This window comes from Tachyglossus aculeatus, chromosome X3, assembly GCF_015852505.1.
Source record: "Tachyglossus aculeatus isolate mTacAcu1 chromosome X3, mTacAcu1.pri, whole genome shotgun sequence".
Lineage (NCBI taxonomy): Eukaryota > Metazoa > Chordata > Mammalia > Monotremata > Tachyglossidae > Tachyglossus > Tachyglossus aculeatus.
In genome coordinates, this window is record NC_052099.1 from 25,173,010 (window position 1) to 25,190,511 (window position 17,502).

At 41.0% G+C, this 17,502-nt stretch overlaps 1 protein-coding gene across 1 annotated transcript in view; it reads left to right on the forward strand.

Moving 5' to 3' along the window:
* SEMA5A (semaphorin 5A) overlaps positions 1-17,502 on the forward strand; it is a 365,291-nt gene that overhangs the window by 9,626 nt on the left and 338,163 nt on the right. Inside the window, exon 2 of the mRNA XM_038770347.1 lies at positions 4,578-4,657. The gene's annotated coding sequence lies outside the window, so the exon portion shown is untranslated. The remainder of the gene's footprint in view (positions 1-4,577; positions 4,658-17,502) is intronic.

Here is a 17,502-nt window from a genome sequence, read left to right on the forward strand (position 1 = left end):
TTGTTAAATTCCATGGGGTAGATTCAGAGTTATTTTTATGGGATTATTTGTGCTCTACTGGGAAATACTGAAATCAGCCAACCCATCATCGTAGTGGAGAGAGAGACCCCAGTAGTAAGAATGAGATTAATTCAAATAAAAAAAAAAGGGGATTTACGGTTCAGGAAGCCTCTTGAAATCACCACAAGCCATGGCTGTTCTTTTAACAAGGGATGAGATTTAAATTCAGTTGTAAAACTTTAATGATTTTCTAGCCAAGGATGCTGTTTATAACTGATAGCATAAAGTGGGATAATTGTTCCAGATGCTAAAGTTAACTTGTCCAACAGATATTTTAATTAAACTGTGTTCATGCTGGTGTAAGTTTAAATCAATATAATGAATTTACTTGGGAGACTTCTGTGATATAAATTCCCATGTATTTCCTAAAATTTGGCCTGTCCCCACATAGGAAGTTGACATTTCTGCTTACTTGGAGGTAGTAATTAGACAGCAGGTTATCAAAAGAGCGATTAGATTTCTTCAGATTGCTTTCAGCTGGACAGAAGTTAACTCGCTTGCTCAATATTTACTCTGCTTAGCATTTGATGACTACTACAAGCTGGAAGTTATAGTGATATCTAGATTGAATAGTTGCATTTTCATGGACTAAGGGAAGCTCTTGTCTTTTTTTCAAAAGTACAGTGGTGGTGGTGAAACACAGCTGATGCAAAAATAAAACTGAATACCCCAATAGAAGCAAAGATGCATATTCTCGGTTGACACTATCCATTGTACTTTTAACTTCTCCCTGAGGTTCCATAGTATTAAAAGGGGGACTCAAATTCTGTGTTTCCTAGGTGAGGCAAAGAAGCTAAGAAACACATTTGGGCTCTTAAGCGGCATGAATGCTATAAGTCTTGTATTCTTTTGCACTTCTCTTTCTATGTAGAGCCAACTGCTTTTGCTGTGGTTATGAGTTATGCTGTTTACTTAAATATCTTTTGTCCTGGTAACTGTCGCCATTATTGAGATGAGGAAAAGGGATTCATGAAATTGAGGGATCTTGCACAAATAGCGAGAACACTGTCTTAATAATGCCCGGAATATGAGCTCCACCATTGAGGAGGTTCTTCAAGTGATAGGAATGTGAAGACATGACCTTAGCTTCACCTTCTGAAACTTATTCTAGTCAAAGACATGAAAAATGGTCAAGCACTTCAGTCTCAGTTATTTATCCAAATTCTTTCTCAAATATGTGTCACCATCAAAGTGCCACGGAACTTCTGAAATGCAACCATAATTACTTTGAGAAAAATGGAGATATGACTGTGGAAACTACTGGGTATCTCACTGCCTCCCATTGCTGGAAAGGTTAAAGACAGAATCCTTCTGGATGAGCTACCTGAAAGTACAGTCAAACTCTCTGGATTGCAGTGTGAATTCAGACAAAGATCCAACAGGTCTTTACAGTATGGCATATTCAGGAAAAGCGCAGGGAGCAACATGGATGGTTTCTATAAATCTCGCAAAAGTTTCTAAAAGTCGACCCAGAACTATGACTGATAAATAAGCCTGAACGTCACCAAGTATCCCACCAGCCTCCACCTCTGGAGGCCTGCACCCAACCATGGATTTTTTCTGGTGAAATAATTTATTGTTCCCGTTGCCATCGGCCAGTCTGTTGGTGTTCTGTTTGAAAAGAGACCAGGTATATGCTCCTAAGGGTAGATTTGGGAGATTTTGGGAGAGTTGGGTGGTAACGGGTCATTAGACTTCATAATAAATAAAAAATGGTGGTAATCCATTTCTTTATCACCGTAAGACTTGGGCAAAGCCTGAGCACTTTAGCATCTCCTATGGACCATACCCCATATCAAGTTGCCACTCGATATCAAGATAAGATTACCAACAGCGAGATCCAGAAACCCAGTCAGCTCACCGGCATTGAGGCAATACTTACCACATAGTTTTTCTGGGTGGGACGTGTGAGAAGACGGGTTTCCGTCAGCATTCTCAAGCAGCTGCTGTATGGGGAAATGAGAAGGGGTACATGCAAGAAGGGAAGGCGGTAAAACAGTTTACTGTCTAAACGGTGGCATACTGATACCTGTCTACTTGTTTTGTTTTGCCGTCTATCTCCCCCTTCAAGACCGTGAGCCCGTTGTTGGGTAGGGATTCTCTCTATCTGTTGCAGAATTTTACTTTCCAAGTGCTTAGTAGAGTGCTGTGCACACAGTAAGCGCTCAATAAATATGATTGAATGAATGGACTGTGGGACACCTTTAGCTGGAGGCATATCAGCCTGGCATGCAGCAAGAATGACTTTAATGTTAGATGATTATGGCAAGTAGTCATCAACGATATTTATTGTGTGCAGAGGACTGTAGTAAATGCTTGGGAGCGTACAACACAACCGAGTTGGTAGACACCTTCCCTGCCACAACTTCTTCACCAGTGAGGGGCAAACATACGGTAGCGGTAAAAGTAGTGGTAATGCTGTTTACTGAGTGTTTTTTCAGAATATGCAAAACATCTAGAACATCTAGATCATGCAAACTCAATTCTCATCAGTGGCATTAATGCAAGTAGCATACGGTAGCAGTTACTTCTGGGGACAGCCCCTCAGCACCCAGGACAGTGCTTTCTCTAAACAAACACTCCATTCAGTACATTTATTGATGATGACAGGAATAGGATAGATATATGTAATTCACAGATCCTCAGAAAATTGTATTTTAACCAATAATTTCAGCCTCTTTACCAAACCTTCCTGACAGTCCAAATGGAATGATTTGTGTTTCATCTTCTTTAACTGACTTCCACACTCATTAGTAGAGATGTGTTGAGCAGGAAAAGGTCTAAAAGGTGGGCTGCATTTGGGATGATAATGCACAAAAGAACTGGAATCAATCAATCAATCCTATTTATTGAGGATTTACTGTGCGCAGAGCCCTGTACTAAGCGCTTGGAAGAGTACAGTGCAACAGAGTCGAGAGATATGTTCCCTCCCACCAGGGGCTTGCAGTTTGGAGGGAAAATTAATGTTCTGGTTAATAAGAAAATGGCTGGGCCTGCTGTTGTAGAAGCAGATACCTTTGCCTCTCCTTTCTTGGTTTTAGGCCTCTTTGCTTCTCTGTATCTTCACTTGTTTAGCCTTTTCCACAAGGATTACGTTCAAAAGTGTCACAGTAGAGTATGGGCAGGGAACGTGTCTACCAACTCTGTTGTACTCTCCCAAGTGCTTAATACAATACTCTGCACAAAGTAAATGTTCAATAAATACCATTGATGGTGATGATAATGATGACTTTAGTTCTTTTCTGAAGAAGCACATTGCCAAGCAGTTTCTAGAATTCAAGGTGCGTGAGTAGATAAAGAAAGAGTTCATGCAGGGAAATGTGACATTTCCTTAGTAATTGTAAACTGTCGTTGCATTAAAAGTCCATATAGTTCAATCTCTGTTAGGACAAAGTAGAATTAAAATATGATTATTGCAGAATAAGCCATGGCCTATATTTTAGTAATCTAAGATTTCTTCCTTTTGGATAGCTTTTGTTTTCTATTAGTAACTAGCTGGCTCATTGCTAAAATGCAGTTGGTTGTCCTCTAGCAGACCAGACAATGACTCATCCCAGATATTCCTTCCGACAACCATGTTCATTAAGGAGTCTGTTTCCTTTTTGCGAAGGACAAGGAAGTCATAGAAGGCTGTGCTGTATCAAGTTACCAGCCCCTCTAACCTATCAGTAGGTTCTGCTTTTAAAATGTGAACCTAAAATAGATAACCCTTTGGTAGTGGTGGATTTCGTGCTGTTCCTTCCTGCTCCAGCATTAGCTTAATGGCAGAAATTACTGTTGCTGTGTCTTTGAAATTTGTTGCAGCCTCAAAATGTTCAGTAGTGTCGAAGTTAATTATGCTGCCATACCTGCCAGGGATCCACCTTGACATTTCTTTTTGGGGAACTCAGATTCCCAAATACCAGCAAAATTCCACTTGAGGACTTTGCTTGCAAGTGGCTTACCCGCCTCCTAGAGAAAACAAATGGTGGTGGCTGTTTCCTCCCATCTTTGAACTGAAAATCAGTCTTTTTAACCAATATTTATGATATTCAGGAGGCATTTGTTTAGGGGCATCTAATTTATAGTGTAACATTTAAGTAGAATTCTTGCTCTTGACATAATTTGGGGGGCCTAGGACTGCCCAAACACCTCCTTGATACTTAGGGAGTGGTAGATGACATTAGGAAATGTAGTTAAGTCTTCCAGAAGCCTCTTGTCAAAAGTCTGCCCACTTTCCTATCACCCCTCTCCACTCCCTCACCGTCTCCCCACCTTCCCTTAAGGAAGAAGTATAAGGTCCCTTCCCTTAAGGAGCTCACAGTCTGATTCCCACTGTTGCTCTGATATGAGAGCATAAATACCATCTTGTTATCTCAGCTTTTTTTTAGAACCAGCCTATTCTTCCATTTCTCTCCCCCACCCCTTCCTGGAGCTAGTTCTGTAGTCAAATCCCTACTGGATCAGATTGAATTGTACCAGTCAGAAAGAACGGATGAGTGGCTAGCATGGTTTTAACTCTTCCTTAATCTGTTTAGGTGGTAATGCTGTGGATGCCCTTCCTACCCTTGATGTCACTTCGCTTTTACAGCCAGTCGACTAGTACGGTGCTGCTCAGGTAAACTGTTATGCTTTCTTGAAGTTTTCTCCTTGTAATTTGATGTTATTTTCTACTTGGGAAGCAGATATTGCATTAGAGAATGAAGGCTTTAGCCTCTCTTCATATTTCCTTTTCTCTCCCTCCACCACAGTCCTTGTGACTCCTCTGAGAGAGGCCAGAAGGGGAGGAAGTTTGGGGAACAGATCCCATTTAACCTGCTGAACGATGAGACACAGATTTTCCTATAACTAGAAAGATTTGGGAAATTCATTATGTCCTTGAGTAGACTAGCCCATATGAGGGCCAGTCTAACTCAGGACCATCTGAGATGAATGAATGAAAGGAGGGGGGAAAAATGGTGCCTTTGGATGGGATGAATTCAACATGGAGTTCAGCCTTCAGCCTTATTAAGGAAGAAGTCATTAGAATGTCTGTACCTCCCTCAGATTGCAAACTCCATGAGGGCAGAGCTCCGTGTCTTCTAGTTTTATTGTTCACTCCCAAGAGCAGGTGTGCAGTAAACAGCATTTATTGATCTGACCTTTTTCTGGGCATGTCCAGAAGTCACACTGAATTACACCTCTATAAAGCACTGGCAAATTTCAGTCAATCAGTGGTATTCATTGAGTGCTTACCATGTGTAGAGAACTTTGATGAATGCTTGGGAGAGTACAATATAACAGAATTGGTAGACATATTACCTGCCCACAAAGAGCTAACGGTCTTTCTGATGGGTCTTCAAAAACTGGGCTGCCGAGAACGAACTGCTGAGACTCTCCCAAATGCATTCATTTTTTTCAAATGCAGTATTTTTTCTCCTGTTTTGAAACTTCTGTTGAATTTTGTACTGTTATTGGTTTGACCTCCTAATTAATTAATGGAAAAGGTAGTTCAACAGAAGTAAAATGAAAGCCACAGCCCTTATTGTAGGCCCAAAACTTTCCAAGAGAGGAAAAAGGACAAAAATAGAATGTGGTTTTCAATCATTTCACTTTATTCTGTGTATTCGTTTTTCAGAAGAGAATCTAAATGGTAACGCTTTACTTTATTCTGGAAATGTGGATAAATGTAAGGGATGTTGCTGGTTTATGCAGAGGCTGAAGTGAGGAAATAAATGATGTGCATTTTACCTTATGCTATTTTCTGCTTTCTATGATTTTTCTGAGAAGTTTAGACCCAAATTTCCTATTGGGTATCAATGAAAGAAAATCAAAACCAGCACAATCTGCAAATATAGTGATTAAAATAGAAGAAAATGAAGACATCATGAGAAATGAGGACATGGCTATGGCTTTTCTTAGCACAAACGCAGTTATCTTTATACGTTTGAATTGCTATTCCTTGAGCAACTCAGTTGTCCTGGAAAGCATCTCTGTGATATAGATAAAAGACCATAAGTGAGGGGAAGTGGAACCCAAACTAATTAAGCAATTGGCCTAAGTTAACATTACAGCATTCTAGAACCATAAAGACACCTTTCCAGTCCTTCTCGCTTGAATAGTCCCTGGCTGCCTCTGGATGGCCCATTTAGAACAGAGCCTGTTCAAGTTCTGGAGTAAGCATAAGGAGATGAAAGGAGTGCTGTAGAGATTAAATAAGATCTTGGTGTTTCTAGGGCATTCAATAAATAGTACTCTGTTACAGGAGGAGTTGAGACACTTTCTTTGAAAGACCCTTAGCCACTCTTTAGCAGTGGACCCCCTCTCTTTTAGACTGTGAGCCCACTGTTGGGTAGGGACCATCTCCATATGTTGCCAACTTGTACTTCCCACGCGCTTAGTACAGTGCTCTGCACACAGTAAGCGCTCAATAAATACGATTGATTGACTGTCCTAGAGCACGGGGGCCATTTTGAGTCTTGAAAAAGGAGCTTAATTTTCCACAAGGCAGTTTTGACTGCCTATCTCTTTCTCCTGTCATACTGGATCTTCTGAGATACTCCCACAGGGTCTTTCCCCTCTGAACTTTGATCCATCTAGGCAGTGGTCCAGTTAGTTGAATAAGTATGGTGGCTTGAAGTCTTGTGGATTTTTCTCTGCCTCAAAAGAAGTGGTGTACCTTAAATATAATTGGGTAATAATAATAATAATAATGATGGCATTTGTTAAGCGCTTACTATGTGCAAAGCACTGTTCTAAGCGTTGGGGAGGGTAGAAGGTGATCAGGTTGTCCCACGTGGGGTTCACAGTCTTAATCCCCATTTAACAGATGAGGTAACTGAGGCACAGAGAAGTTAAGTGACTTGCCCAAAATCGCACAGCTCACAATTGGCAGAGGCGGGATTAGAACCCATGACCTCTGACTCCCAAGCCCGGGCTCTTTCCACTGAGTCACGCTGCTTCTCTAAGGGTAATTTTCTTCAGGTCAATCATGCTGTACAGCATAAGTTGAGACTGTTCATCTTGATGGAATTTTGCAAACTGATTCTCAATTTAGGCCAAAGACCAAACTTATTTTACCAGCACCAAGGGAATTCCTAGCTTTTATAACGAAATTGCTAATAGATTCGTTGGAAATTGGAGGCAGGTAAGTAGGAATTGGAAAGATTAACTCAGTAGCTTCAATAAATTGGTTAATTTAGACTCATTTTCCCAGGCCATGTTGCTGCTTGTCATTTTTAAAGACGTTTACCTTGTGCAAAAGAAAGCACTCTCAAGGCTAAGGATGTAGGTCTTATGTAGTGCTCTCTCTTAGAGATATAACTGAAGCACCTTCAGACAATATGTACCCTCTGAAGAGGTGTGTAGAGAGAGCAGACCACTTCCCTTCAGCTCTAGAGCTTATAGCTCTGTATATAGAGTATTTGGACTTCATTCTTTGGAATTATAAACCAGCAAGGGGTTCATGGCAAAAGCCGGGAGGAAGGATGCTCAAATGAGCCCTGTACTTTATCTGCTGAAATGGCATAATGAAAATTTTCACGATAGACTGTATTGACTAAACAATTATTTGTTGAAGTAGGTACAAGGCAGCGAAGTGCTCAGGCTTGGCCCATGCCATGAAAGAAAATTGATTGGTGTGAGAGGACAGGGCAGCATGCTTTGAGCTTGTGATTTAAAGACTGATTCGCAGTGCACATATGGTATTTGACAGCTCAAAACATTTTCTCGTATCCCGTGGATTTCAAAAGGCAATTCAAAACTATTCTAATGTAGAAAAAAATTATGTTTTTGTGGTAGGATGAGGGATGGCTGCTGAGGAGAGGAACTTGACGATTCTTGGATATTTACAGCTAGGCAGCCTATGATTTTGGATTTTCATCCGTTTCCCAGTTACTAACTTGCGAGTAGTTTCAAATGTTCTTTACTTCTTCCTTTTCAAGTGAGCTCAGAGAAACACAATAGCCTCTTCTTAGAGTGTATCCATTGACTTTAAGGATACAATGTGGATTTAATTTATACTATTTTTCTAACCACCTCCCCCCCTCCTACCCCCCCCCCCCCCCAGCCTAATCACAAGAAGGGCTTTCTCTTCCCTGCTACCCCCTCCCCACCCCCAACCCCCATCCCACGGTGCTATCCGTGATGGATTGGTTTTGAAGATCCATGCTGAGTGGGCAAGGTACAGATGGATGGAGATTCCAGCCAAGCTCCCGGAGAGCCCAGTTGATCCTAGGTCTTTTATAAACCAGAACTGAGCTGCCTTTTCCCTTCCTCTGAGAAAGCAATCATTTTTGCAAAAGCAATCATAGAGCCAATCCTTCCAGTCATCAGAGAGTCTGTGATCTGAAGAAGAGCTGTGAAGCGTTACGATTCAATTTGGTATGGGAACACAGTTCAAATAGACTGGAACAGCCGGCTGGACTTCCTGTCTGGGTTGCATCCATTATAGCCAATAAATGGCAGTGACAAGTTCACTGAAATTATTCGTAATCAAGAGTTTTTTCTCCTTAATTAGTAGTCTGTGTATATTGATGGGATCTACGTGAGCCATTATTGAGTTTGGAATGTCACCAAGTGCCTCTAAAAATGCTGTTGCACATCCGTACACACAAACATGCGTGCACACAAACATGCATGCACACACACTTCCTTGGAGAATTAATTTCAGACATGAAGTTGCTGCAGATATCCTTTACTGCGAAGAACAAAGCATAGCAATTTATGGGAGGGTGGCAGAAATGCTATCAATAGGTTCATTATAAAGGGAACAATTAGTAAATTGTCCATAGTGAAGACTTTCAGAAACCTCTTTGAGGTTAAGATGCCCTTGTGTCACGTCCCTTAATGTACACTTTTGAATGAAGTCAGGGTTAGTATTTGGGTTGAGTTAAGCTTACATGAGTTAGCTTATGGCAACAAGTCAAAAACACAAATACCCCCCCCCCCCCCCCCCCCCCCCGCTTTTTGTAAATGATGACTTTTCTTATGTTTATCTTTCCTCCACTTCAGGTAACTGTTCCTACTTAATGGTTTAATTTTTCCCCAAAACTTAGTTCCTGGAATTGTCTTTTGCTAAATCTTTGGCAGGAGAGTATGACTCTTGGTAATGCTCACAGAATGACACGGATGTTCAAATATTTGTCAGAACATATTGAAAAGCTAGTGAGATGCATTTGACATGCTTAAGCCACACTGAATAGCCAAACGTACATGACAAAGGAGGGGCTTTGAAACATAGATTTGTAAATCTAAATTGCGTGTTATTTAATCTTTTAAAAACTGTGCCTGGATCAAGGCTCTCAATCTATCAGTCAATAGTGTATATATAGTCATTCATTCAGTCGCATTTATTGAGCGCTTACTGTGTGCAGAGCACTGTACTGCTTGCTTGGAAAGTACAATTCAGCAACAAAGAGAGACAATCCCTGCCCACAAGGGGCTCACAGTGTAGAAAGGGGGAGACAGGCATCAATAGCATCAATGTAAATAAATAGAATAATAGATGTATACACATTATTAATAAAATAAATAGAATAATAAATATGCACATATATACACAAGTGCTGTGGGGCAGAGAGATGGGTAGAGCAGAGGGAGGGAGTAGAGGCGATGGGGAGGGGGAGCAAGGGCTCAGTGTGGGAAGGCCTGCAGGAGGAGATGAGCTCTCAGTAGGGCTTTGAAGCGGGGAAGTGGGCTAGTTGGGCAGATGTGAGGAGGAAGGGCATTTCCAGGGGTTGAGCTTTTACCATGTGCAGATTAAAGTAGTAAGCACTTGGGAGAGAACAGTATAGCAGAGTTGGTAAACACATTCCCTGCCCACAATGAGCTCATGAGCCAGAGGATGAGCTTGTAGGTGATAAGATAATGTGTACAAAATTTACAGGCATATGAGATCCTTTGGTATTTGTAACTTAGATGTTGATTATATGAATTTCTGTGAATAATTTCCAAAGTGAAAGAGTAAAATCAATTGAACACGGCAAATTACACCTCAGTTTCGACTATGAGATGGCTTTGGTGTTCCCCAGACAAGTACCTGCTTCGTTTTTGCATCGGTCTAAAATAAAAGACTTAGACTACCTTAAATGTGTTTGGGGGAATAAAGCAGCGGAATATATGGAAGCTTTTTGGGTTAATCAATCAATCAATCGTATTTATTGAGCGCTTACTATGTGCAGAGCCCTGTACTAAGCGCTTGGGAAGTACAAATTGGCAACACATAGAGACAGTCCCTACCCAACAGTGGGCTCACAGTCTAAAAGGGGGTTAAGTGTTTCTAAAAAGTTTATGGAATATTTTAATTTTAGTATTTAGAAATTTCTTAAAATAATGGAACCTGTAAGTTATACCCAGTTAAGGCCTTTGTTCATAAAAAATACATTCATAAGGGAAAAGAAGGAAAAGAGCCCCAAGAAAAATTGCCTTAACTTTAGGGTAACTGCTTTGCTCAGCAGTTGCAAGCCAACTTGTAACTGAAGCCATCATTCTATTAATTTCACAGTAACCGCTTATAAGTTGAAATGTTCTGTTGGATGGCCAGACTATTTTTAACAAGTTCAAATGTATCCTGAAGTGGCTGGCATCCAAAATTAGCAATGATGTCTTGGACATAACACAACTAACAGTTCACCAGAACAAAGTCATATTCAGCACCCCTGTGTAGGGAAACAAAAAATAAAACACGAGAAGTGCTGTCCTCAAAATGAATACGTATTTGTCCTGACACATATTTGTCCTGTGGAAACAATAATAGCGCTTCAATGCGCATAAATAAGCCTCACAAAGAGTTGGTTATTTTATAAACCCTATTTAACTCTAAGATGGAACACAGTAAACGAGCAGAGATAGATCTGAGACTCCCTGAATGGGAAGAGGACTACTGGATACTAATGAAGGGAATTAGGTATCAGACTGATTCGTTTTGCCTTCAAGTGGGAGTGCTAAGGGAATATATTACAGTGTGGTAGTGTTGGAGTTTTTCGCTAGTCTGGTTTTGTGAAATAGTCAGGGGGTCAACTGCAGTAGAACTCCAGTGCAGGAGATGGTTGATCATCAAAGTGACCTTTCATATTTGGAAATAAGAAAGAGGTAATTAGTTAAAAATATGCTTTTCTCATGTGGTATGCTGTGTTATCTCCAAAACACAAGACTCACTTTCTATTATATACATGGTTTACCAAGGATCAAGTCATAAGCACAATTTGATTGCAATACATTCAGACAAATTATAACTTCGGTCAGAGATATTTTGATAACAGGAGCTAAAAACCTGGCTCAGCAGAGATGGACCAATTTTCACCAGCTCCATTCTCTAGACTTCTTTCCATTAATGAATCTAGAGCTATTAAATGGGACACCAACTGTTGATTTTATTTGAAGATAAAAGGCAAACAAATACCAAAACCCAAACACATTCTTTCTACTGATCCACTGATTCCTGTCTCTCTTCTGAGAGAACCATTTCAAGAATCATGAGATTGGGTAGGACTGCCAGAGCTCATCTAGTTTATGCGTATTGTTCTGAGCATGTCTTGACCTAAACCATTCGAGGGAAATGGATGTCGATGTCCTAATCTTAAAGAAGTCCCAAGGAGGACATCCCACCCTCCTTCCTCGATAACTTGTCCCAGTGTTTCACATCTTTTACCAGTAGTGAATCAAAGGGAGTTTTTCAGCTTCCCTCAAGTTCCTATTTTAATGCTGTCCCCTGTATGTTCACAGTATGTACTTCCTGTGTGACTGAAATAATCCCAAAGAATCAGAAGAAAATGGGGAAGAATGATATTAACTGAAGAGACTGATCAGATTTATGAAATAACCAGAAAGCAGATCATAGCATCATAGATGCATGAAGAGATTAATTTTTCTTTTTCATTGATATAATACTATGTAATGACCACATGTTGGGTGGGAAAAGTTTGTGATCTAAAATAATTGACAGCCACCAGCCCCTTCTTTATTTTTCCTTATTTGGGATGTGTGTTTTATGATCATCCGTGATCACATCTTCCTTTTCATTAGAAGTAGATAATATTACTATTTTGTACAAAAGAAGTAATCCGTGGTGTAAGTAGATTCTCAAGTTGTCTGAATCATTCTTTAAGAGCACATTCTAGTCATTTTGAAAACGGAATCAATCTGGGTATCATTTAAAGATGCTCCTACCCGTTTCTGTCTTCCTCACTGCACCTCTCTGCAGAGGTCTGCTGACACAGCCGAGCCAAGGGTACATGCCAACAGTAACCCTTGGTACCACTCAGAGCACATGAATTGAGAAGCAGTGTGGCCCAATGGCTAGAGCCCGGCCTGGAAGTCAGAAGGACTTGGGTTCTAATCCCAGCTCTGTTACCTGTCTGCTGTGTGACCTTGGGCAAGTCACTTCACTTCTCTGGGCCTCAGTTACCTCATCTGTAAAATGAAGATTAAGACTGTGAGCCCCTGTGGCATAGGGATGGTGTCCAACTCAATAGAATCTATCTACCCCACAGCTTAATGCAGTTCCTGGCACATAGTAAGCGCTCAACAAATGCCACAATTATTATTATTATAAGTGAAAGGGGGAAGGTAGACATTTGAGTGTGAGGGCCACTTCCTCTTAATTGCTGAGTCCAATCTGGGAGAGGCTGGACAGGATCCAGTGACTGGCTGAGAAGAAGAAGGTCACACCCAGGAGCAAGAGAAGCACAAATTGTGCCAGTCACTTCTCTCCCCCGACCCTGGCCCTAGCACTACAGTCAGACTCGGCAGCTAGGGGTAGGAAGGGGGAAAAGCGGGCTTGTTCGATAATAATTGTGGTATTTGTTAAGCATTTACTGTATACCAGACACTGTGCTCAGCACTGGGGTGGATACAAGCAAATTGGGTTGGACACAGTTCCTGTCCCACGTAGGGCTCACAGTCTCAATCCCCATATTTTACAGATGAGGTAACTGAGGACCAGAGAAATAAAGTGATTTGCCCAAGGTCACAAAGCAGGCAGGTGGAGGAACCGGAATTAGAACCCATGACCTTCTGACACCCATACCTGTGCTCTAGCAGCTACTGAAGAGCCTGGGGCCAGCTGGGTGTTGAACTGAATGCAGCTAGATTTGAGACTCTGGTGTTGTATGAGTTTCTCTGTATGAGGAAGTTTGTGCCTACCCAATTTTTTCCCCAGTTAAGTTTTTGGAGGAAGCTTCTGCTTTAGGCAAATCATTTCAGAGCTGAGTTAGAATTGTGAATAATCCAGGTGGGATATGTGGTTTGGGGGAAAGTAAAGAGAGAGAGATAGAGAAAGAGAGAGAGAAGGAAAGGAATGGGAGAAATAAAAATGTAGTAATTTTCCGGTTGAGATACAGGTTCTTAAAATAGCATGTGTGTTTTTGTAGGGAGTGGTTCTTCCACAGTCATTTTCTGTTCACGCCTTTCTGCTTTGGCAAGTGACGAATAATAAAAGCATAACTTGATGAAGTTGTTTTTACGTATTTAATGTACAGAGATGCCGATAGCTCGTTCAGCGTGGGAGTTTTTGAATGTTAGAATTTCATCCGCAGAACAAATGATGTCTAACGCGTTCTGTTGAGTCTTAATTTTACAAACTAAAGTGCCATTGGAAGAATAAATCTTGAATTTTCTTTTTAATACTTACAATTCAGTAGCACAACCCCAAGAAGCCTGTTAGTGTCGAAGCTGGGGACTGGAAGGATAGGCAGCTAGGGAGTGAGTGGGTGGGTGGGTGGGGAGAGGGGTGAGTTTAGCCGTCTCCTCCACCAGACCTTGCTGACTTTCCAGATATCGCCTGAGTTTTTGGAATGGTGCTGACAAGTCGGCAGAGGCAGATAATAGGGAACTTGTTCTGGAAAAGCCAAGGGACAGGCCAAGTTTCTTCCCAAAGCTAGTTGAGGTGGACAGTTGTTTCTCACCACCGCAACAAACAGTGTGACTCATAAGGAATGCAGTCCTATTTAGAAGGAGGTTTCTTCGATTCTAAGGGACCCCCACTGCTTTACTTGCAAGGGCAACTGGTCTTTTGAAAAAGGAAGTGATGTCTCACAGAAAAGCAACTGAGATGTTGGTATCATAGCTTGGCTTAGAGGCAAGAGCGTGGATCTGGGACTTAGGGGACCTGAGTTCTAATTCTGCCTCTGTCATTTACCTGTTGTGTGACCATGGGCAAGTCACTTTACTTCTCTGTGCTTTGGTTTCCTCTTGTGAAAAATGGAGATTAAATGTCCATTCCCTTTCCTCTTTAGACTGTGAGCCCCATGTGGGACAAGGATTGTGTCCTGCCTGATTATCTTAGATCTATCCCAGTGCCTACTACGATGCTTGGCACATAGTAAGCGCTATAACAAATACCCTTCATTCAGCCATATTGATTGATTGCTTACTGTGTGCAAAGCACTGTACTGAGCGCTTGGGAGAGTACGATACAATCAAAGAATGAGACTTAATAAACACCTTCCTTTTAGCTCTAGGGTGAGTACTCCACAAGTAGGTACTTTAAATCTGGATGGCTTTGGATTGAGTTTTACCCAAGCAATTTAAAGCAATTTCAGTAACTACTTCATCTATTTGTTCTGAATTATGATTTGCTGTCTCTAACAGTGTTGAACCTGAATCCCATTGACAGTGTGGGGTATCGGAATAAGGACAGCCACTTAGAGGTAGGGTCTTCATCTAGGAATAGCTCTCAGTCACCAATGGAAACCGAGTAGCCCCTCCCCTTCAGTCAGTGGTGTTTATTGAGCACTCACTGTGCTCAGAGCACTGTAATAAGTGCTTGGAAGAGCACAATACAATAGTTGGTGGACAGAATTGCTGCCCTCAAGGCGCTTACAGTCTATTGGAGGAGCTTATTTAATTTGTTATAAGTGGAAGTACTACTGTAGACATCTTTTGGGGGGATGAGAGTGGTGATGTCATCAATAGAACTTCTCCTCCCAGCTTTCCCCTATGCTTAATACAGTGCCCTGCTCACCATTGGTAATCTAATGTATTTACTGAGCGCTTACTGTGTGAAGAACACTATACTAAACATATGGGAGAGTACAGTAGAACAGAGTTGGTAGATACGTTCCATGCTCGCAGCAAGCTTAGGTACTCAAAATATACTGAGGATCTGAGTTAAACCCGAGTGTCTTTTCCTGCTGGCCCACCTACCGCCCAGTTAGTTTCTGCTGACCCTGAAATGTATTTATTTTCCCTTGGGTTGTGGCAATTGTCATTGAAACCCGTGATTATGGAGCAGATCTGGAAGTGAAGTTGACAGAGACTGTAAAAAAATACAATGAAGGAGGATCTAGAGATCTGATGACATTCAGTGGCTAAAGTTATTTCAACGCCTAAAAGATCTTAGCTGGTGATAGTCATCAGAGGGCCTGAAAAAAGGCAAAATCTCTAATAGAAACCTACTGGCAATTGCATGACAGGTCTTTCATTAATGTTCTCCAAGTGGAATAATGCTGATTCTGAAATTTAGTAATTTTGATTGGACAGATTACAGTTGGTTGAAAAATGAGAACCACATGTATGCAGGGTGAATTAGGAAAAAATATCCATCAATTTGAGACTACATTGTTCTTGGCCAGTCATGCATAAATGCTGTCTCAGGCTGTGTATAAATCCCATAATTCCTCACATCAGTATTTTTAGGAGAGGGGTATATAGCTCAGGAGTAGTTCATCTTCCATGGCATCTTTAACTTTACAAAAATGTTTTTACTGTTTTCAGAACTACCTACAGATGATTTACAAGTGCCGTGCTTCAGTTTCTTGAATTGTATGTCTAATGCCCAGTTACCTTAGATATGGAAGATGTGCTAGAAAAATCTCCATTTTATGGTCACTTCAATATAGGGCACATTAAGCACTTTCTCAATTCAGGACAACCAGGAAGCAAGTCACTTGAATGACATTTGAAAACAGGGTTGCCCGAATCTCAGCATCACTAAATATCAGCAGTGCTAGGCGAAGATAAGGCTTTGCAGAAAGGTGGCAAGAAAAGCCCTAAGAAGGTAAACACTTTGCCATTTCTCATTTTTTAAGGCCCCATACTCTGGATCAAAATGGTGTGTGGACAGCACCAGTTTTGCAATTACTCAGATGACCTAAGTGTACCATAGAATGAAACTTGCTATCTGATGGCTTGCTCTGTCCAATTCTTTGCATTTTGGTATTGGTGAGTGAGTTCAATTCCAATTTTAACTAAACACAGATCGTAATCTTCATCAGCTTTTATTAGATTTTAAATACCCACTGTTAACTCTGTATTGTCAAGTTGCTCCTATCATTAAATAGTGCTGCTTTGAAAAACATGGACTTCGGAACAATGAACTCTTTCTGCTTTGGCAGCAATGTTATAGACCGGAGGAGATTATATCTGAAGATGATGCTTGAATGGTGTCACAGTAGTTGCCTCTTTTAGCAAGGGAAACTACTTTAACAATGAAATAAATCTATATTGAAGGGATGTGAGTTGACTTCAATTGGGGACCTCTGGATTAGATCGTAAACTGTGAAGAGGTTACATGAGTAAAATGGAGAGGAAGGAGGAACAAATTGATGCTAGTGATTTCTTCAGATGCCACATTTTACAGCAATTCTTCATTTTCCTGTTGAATGGGAGCCAGATTGTTATAGGTCAATCAGTCTGTAGCATTTATTGAGCACTCACTTTATGTAAATCTTTGTACTAGTTGAGTCATAAAACATTAGAGCCATCCTTGTTATTCATATCTAGTCTCATTTTCTTGCTATTTGTTTTTTAGCCATCAATGTATCTGTGTGTCTTTCATCTAAGATGTAAGCTCCTTGGGGGCAGAAATTACACTTCTGTATCTCCTGATTCAATACCTACTTCCTGTCCTGGTGGATTATACAGTATGGGTTGACAAGGGAAAACGTCAATAAATGTAACCGATTGATTGACCTGATCTTTTAAATTCTTCCCATATCCCTTTAAGAAGTTCACAATAGGTCCAAGGTCGCCCAGCAAATTCTTTAGTGCTCCAGTCCCTTTATTATAATCAGTATTTGGTGCTTAGAACAGTGCTTGGCACATAGTAAGTACTTAACAAATACCATCATTACTATTATTTCCATTGTCTGATGTTCTGATCAGCGGTTCTTCTGGGTGAGTTAGAGCACACTTCCCTTCTGGTGGGTGAGGGATCCAGTGGTGGTCTGAAGGTTTGGCGATGAATTGGCTCTTGCTCAAGGAATGGGGCTCAGTAAGCCACCGGAGAAGTCCAGGCAGTGTGGTTTTGGGGGTGGGGGATGGGTGTGTTGATTTAGCTTCGAATGTGGAAATATCTTGTTGAAAAAATGACTGAATAATTTGCTTTCATTGAAGATGAAGCCATGGTTAAGCCCCCAAAGGCTGCTTCTGGGATTAATAATGTACTTAGAGAAAAACAAATGAGCAAATTAGAGAGCTAACAGCAAATGAAAGAGAGTCTTGGCTGGCTGAAGCAGCTATTTCATATTGATTTTACAGTTTGGT